Raw genomic sequence first — 6,006 nt, 5'->3', positions numbered from 1 at the left:
ATTACCGTAAACGTGTTGTTCAGGTAGGCTATCCTAAGCTCGAAGGGAACATCAACTGTAATGGGAAAATGTCAATCTTGACATACGTGCCCGATCCCATTCCCATGGCACTAGACACAAAGCTGTTGAAAACCATATTTTTACCAGATAGCCTCACATCAAGTATGATATAACTGTCCCGTTCTGTTCCAATATCAGCACGAAATCTGAAGAAAGAAATGAACGTATCAGTTTCAGAAAACGCATATTATTATGTTAGCTTTTAACAATGGAATTTGTATGTTGTTGCTGTTCTTGTGTAAAGGTGAGTTTTGTATCAAATGGTGTATTCATAGTCACTGCATTAAGTTTGACATTGTAAAACGTTAAATGTCTTGAATTATGTAATTACCGAATAATCTTTCACATTATGGCAAAATACAGTTTTATCAATGTGCTTTTACATATCCATTAATTAGAAGGTCCTGACGGTAAAAAAGAAAGAAGAACAAACATTATAAAGGCTATGTATGTGGTAACCTATAATCCGCAGGCTTCTGTTGTAATTGGTCGCATTTGTTTATTTCCTATTGTGGCTCTACGTATCTGTCTTACTTGACGTCACGTGTATATATATATATATATATATATATATATATATATATATATATATATATATATGTGTATGTGTGTGTGTGTGTGTGTGTGTCGTCAACGTCCCTTACTGCATTATGCTTCAAACTCCGACCCCTGCGCGTGCTGTAACCTCACCGTGGTGGAGGGGTGTAACATTTTCTTTGAGAATGGCCAATACAGCACAAAATCGAAGTTCTGCGTAAAATTCAGTATCCGTAAAATTCTGTGATATTTGTGTTTTTGCACAGTTCTTTGCACTGTTTTTGTTTAAACCTTGAATTTTTATATTGATGTTGATCATCACTTTATTTATTTGCATTACCATAGTTTGACACCCAATAGCCGATGTATTTTTCGTGCTGGGGTGTCGTTAAACATTCATTCATTCATTCATTCATTCATTCAAATAATTTCGTACGTACGAAAAAATGCATTTTAGGAAATAAAATTAAATTTTACCTAGTAGAAATATTAGAACGGTCAGAAACACGTTTAATATACAGCCACTAATATATTTTACAGAAAAATATATTTGATATGTAATTACAATCGTTAAAAGTCTGTTAGTCGATAACATCTTTAAAATTGCAAAAAAACTCAGGGAATGTCCCTTTAATGCATATTTATCGACACCCCAGCACGAACAATACATAGGCTGTTGGGTGTCAAACTATGGTAAATACAAAACATAATTAATGAACCACATCAATATAAAAATTCAACAGTTAAATTAAAACACGGTGTAAAGAACTGTGCAAAAATATGAATATCACAGATACCTAAAATTAAAATCTAGACTAAAATTCAGTATCACGAAGAATTTACAACAAACGTTCAGGATGGCATCGAAATGATTCCATCACATTTTTTCTGCCATTCCGTGTATCCCAAGAACCTGAAGTGAAGCTCACGCAGTGACACTGGCAGATTGCGGACTCGAACCCACCATGATGTGATCCTCAAGGCACTACGCACACCACACGTCCATACTCAAGGACCATAAGAAAAATGAAGAAAAGTTAAATTGTTAAACATATATAAATCTATATATGAGCATTAAAATAATAAGCACACTAAAAATTAGAAAAATGTATAAATATATTTTAAAAGTATTTTTAGGATAAATCTAACAATAATAACAGCAACAACGAACATTGTCTTGATCTACTCACTTAATTAAATCGAATGTAAACATACAGTTATTCTTAAAATATCTTGATTTTCATTACAAAATATAACTGTTAAATTACGAAACTTACTTGTATTTAAGTACACGATCATAAATTGAACTAACACATATCATGATGCATCTCTATGATGTAATATGAAATGTAATTAAACAGTTGGGAATAAAAGTCTCTACACAGCTATAATTGAACTATTCAGAATATTGATATTTAATATATCAGTATACTGTAATATCATGACATTTATTTAGTTATTTATGTATCAAGAAATGTATTAATTGTTGTGTATTTACTCTAGTAAACCATCTTGTCTAAATCCGATTATGTATTTTCCTCTTACGTATTTGAACAACGGTATGAGTCTTGTTCAGTTTATTTCACTATTGGACCAATAATGTGTTGATTACTTCAAGAAACTGCGGTATTTTAAATGACATTTAGCAGTCCATTCACAATTCTTGTCCTTGGGAGTATTAAAAACCACCAACGTTTCGAAATTATTCACACTTTTTGAATAAATTTATTGAAAAAACAAACAGTATATTGAACGAAACCCAAACTGCTTTTCGATAAGGCTAGTCCACTACAGACCATCTTTTAAATATACATTCACTAATAGAAATATTAAAGAAAAAAGAAAAAGAAGAAGAAAATATGCTGTGCTTTTGTTGACTTCCAAAACACGTTTGATTTTCTTTTCAGGATTGCCTATAGCAAAAATGATTTGAAAATAATATAAATGGAAAATGTTTTAAAACTGTTTATCAAATGTAGCAATGAATAAAATATTTTATTTCCACAACAAAATGGAACCCCAGAATTATTCCTATGTAGCACTGGTGTCCGTCAAGGAGATAATTTGTCAACAGTCCTGTTCTTTCTCTATTTAAATGATCCAGGGACTATAAATTTCTTCTCCCTCCTTCTGTCTGTCTATCTGTGTGTTTGTCTGACCGTCCGTCTGTCTCATATATAGTTTTTCGGACTTTTCCTTTCACAGTGGTTCAAAGTCACAAACCCTATACTAGTTTTATCCAATGAAAATAGAAAAAAACTAACACATTTGGATAAAACTAGTACTTAAGAGATGTGTGTGGATATGTATTGGGTTAGGAGTACTGTTTAAAAACTCATAACTGTAATGGAGTATCCCTGGCTACGGATGACAGAAACCTTTTATGAAATGACCCTGAAGTTTTTATGCTTTTTTATGGTGACGAAACAGCGCTTCTTGCAACAGGGAGCGAGACGTAGCTCAGTGGCGAAGCACTTGCCTGCTGCGCGGTCGGTCTGATATGGATCCCCGTCGGTCAGTCCATTGGGTTATTTCTTGTTCCAGCCAGTGTACCACGACTGGTATATCAAAGGTCGTAGTATGTGCTATCCTGTCTATGGCACGGCGCATATAAAAGCGGGTTTCCTTGCTAATACTATATTAGTCCACGGGCCCAGACTTGAAAGTTCAGTTATTGGTACTACACAAGATGGCAAATTCTACTAATGATTTTTAGAATAGCCGACTCCATATGTGTGGGATATATTTTGATGTTTTGCAGCTTAGTGGTAGTTATAAGCTTTTTTGTACCCTAACCCTGTGGTAGAATGAATGAATGAATGAATGAATGTTTAACGACACCCCAGCACGAAAAATACATCGGCTATTGGGTGTCAAACTATGGGAATGCAAACAAATAAAGCGATGATCAACATCAATATAAAAATTCAAGGTTTAAACAAAAACAGTGTAAAGAACCGTGCAAAAATACAAATACAAATATCACAGAATTTTACGGACACTGAATTTTACTCCAAACTTCAATTTGTGCTGTATTGGCCATTCTCAAAGAGAATGTTACACCCCTGCACCACGGTGAGGTTACAGTACGCGCAGGGGCCCTGTGGTAGACGTTCTGGGGATATTATTCGAGAAGTATGTAGAAATAGACATCGTAGGTAACAGAATTAATCTTTGTAATCAACTTTTTAATACAGCCAAATCATACCGTATAATAGGGCCACGACCATTTTGACGCCGGCGACAAAAATGATCAGACATGTCTGACCAGTTTGTTGTTGGAACGTTTAGTCGTCCTATGACAAAATGGTTGGACAATGTACTGTTACTAACAATTTTTTTCGCCTGGACCATTTTGTCGCTAAAAACCCGTTTTCTCGCCCGTGTGACAATATGTACATTCAAAGTCCAATTTGTCTCTGTTAACCAGTGTGATGAATATATAAGATCTCTTCCTGCTAATCAAAAAGACTCAAAAGTTTGCTAGGTACAGGGTTCGCATCCCCGTACAGCCTCCCACGCAGAGCGAGTTCTCCAGGGCTCGGTGGGTAGGTGAAAGGCCACTACACACTCCTTTCTCTCATTAACACTCTCACCGACATCTACAAACAATTAACCAGTCATGGACAGACAACACAGACAGCTGAGATGTGTGCCTATGATAGCGTACTTGAACCTTAATTCGATATAACCACGAAAGTAAAGTTGAAATGAAATGAATCAAAAAGACTAGCCCGTGGAGTGTCGGCAGCAGGTTTCCTATCTCGTTGTTTAACGGGTGTTAAACAGGAACTTAATGCACTTTGCCTAACTTATGTATAGATTTTAACTCTTGTTGGTGCAGGGACGTAGCTCAATGGTAGATCGTCCGCTCAAGGTGCGGTGGGTCGTCGGATCGATCCATCTTGGTGGATCCATTAGGTTCATGGGCTATTTCTCATTCCAGGCAGTGCTCCACAACTTGTGTAACAAAGGCCGTGGTATGTAATATCCTGTATGTGGAATTGTGCATATAAACGATCCCTTGCTGCTAATCGGAAAGAGTAGCTCATGTAGTGCGGCAGTTGGTTTCCTCTCTCTTGAACTGTGTGGTACCTAACCATATGTCCGAACATTTCTTTCCTTTTTGTAGGCAATGTGTGTGTGCGTGCGTGCGTGCGTGCGTGCGTGTGTGTGTGTGTGTGCGCGCGCGCACACATACATTCTCTCTCTCTCTCTCTCTCTCTCTCTCTCTCTCTCTCTCTCTCTCTCTCTCTCTCTCTCTCTCTCTCTCTCTCTCCAGTGTGACCGGGGCTTTAACAATGTTTATTCCCTCCCCTTTAGCGTATCTCAAACCTCCAACTTCACATATCGACCATACTGTCCTAGTAACTACATAATATATAAAAACAAAACCACACTTTAGTTAGCGATGGCTTGTTTGCTGAGACAGGAACTGCAGGAGCGGGTCCAGAATTTAAAACGGGGCAGTTTGAATTTGCCGAAAGCAAATGAGACGAGCTTCTTTTTCCGAGCTGTAGGATGTTTGAGGGCATGCTTCCCGGGAAAGTGAAAAAAACATGTTCAGTGTTCAAGGCAATATAGATGTTGAATTTTTTTTTTTTAAGTAATTAAAACTTCAAACTTGTTGAGGGGATACGGCACCCCTGTGGCCCCCTCTGGATCCGCCAATGAACTGATAGGTCGGTTATATACGTATTCCAACTTGGTTTTAAAACAAAATGTGCTAAAATATATAAAACAATTTCTGTTTGTTGTTGTTTGTTGTTTTTTTTACAGCAGTTAACGATATTTATACATTTATCCTTGACTTCACATGTAGTGACCCCTAAAATAGGTGCCAACTAAACCGTAGAAGATTCCACTCCACCTCCCAGATCCAGACAAATGAGAGCTCTACCGCCATATCAAGATGCTTGTCTCCGTTAACCATGTAGTGCCAACTAAACCGTAGAAGATTCCACTCCACCTCCCAGATCCAGACAAATGAGAGCTCTACCGCCATATCAATATGCTTGTCTCCGTTAACCAACGCGGCGGGACGTAGACCAGTGGTAAAGTGTTCGCTTGATTCGCCATAGTATGTGCTATCCTGTCTGTGGGGTGGTGCATATAAAATATCCCTTGATACTAATGGAAAACTGTACGGGTTTCCTCTCTTAAAACTATATGTCAAAATTATCAAATATTTGATATCCAATAGCCGGGGGGGGGGGGGGGGGGGGGGGGGGGCGGCGAGACGTAGACCAGTGGTTAAGTGTTCGATCGATCCCCGTCGGTGGACCCATTGGGCTATTTCTCGTTCTAGCCAGAGCTCCAGAACTGATGTAACAAAGGCCGTGGTATGTACTATCTTGTCTGTGGGATTGTGCATATAAAAGATCCCTTGTTGCTAATCGAAAAGTGTAG

The sequence above is a fragment of the Gigantopelta aegis genome, chromosome 4, assembly GCF_016097555.1.
Source record: "Gigantopelta aegis isolate Gae_Host chromosome 4, Gae_host_genome, whole genome shotgun sequence".
NCBI classification, from domain to species: Eukaryota; Metazoa; Mollusca; class Gastropoda; order Neomphalida; family Peltospiridae; genus Gigantopelta; species Gigantopelta aegis.
Note: the sequence above shows the minus strand (reverse complement) of the source record.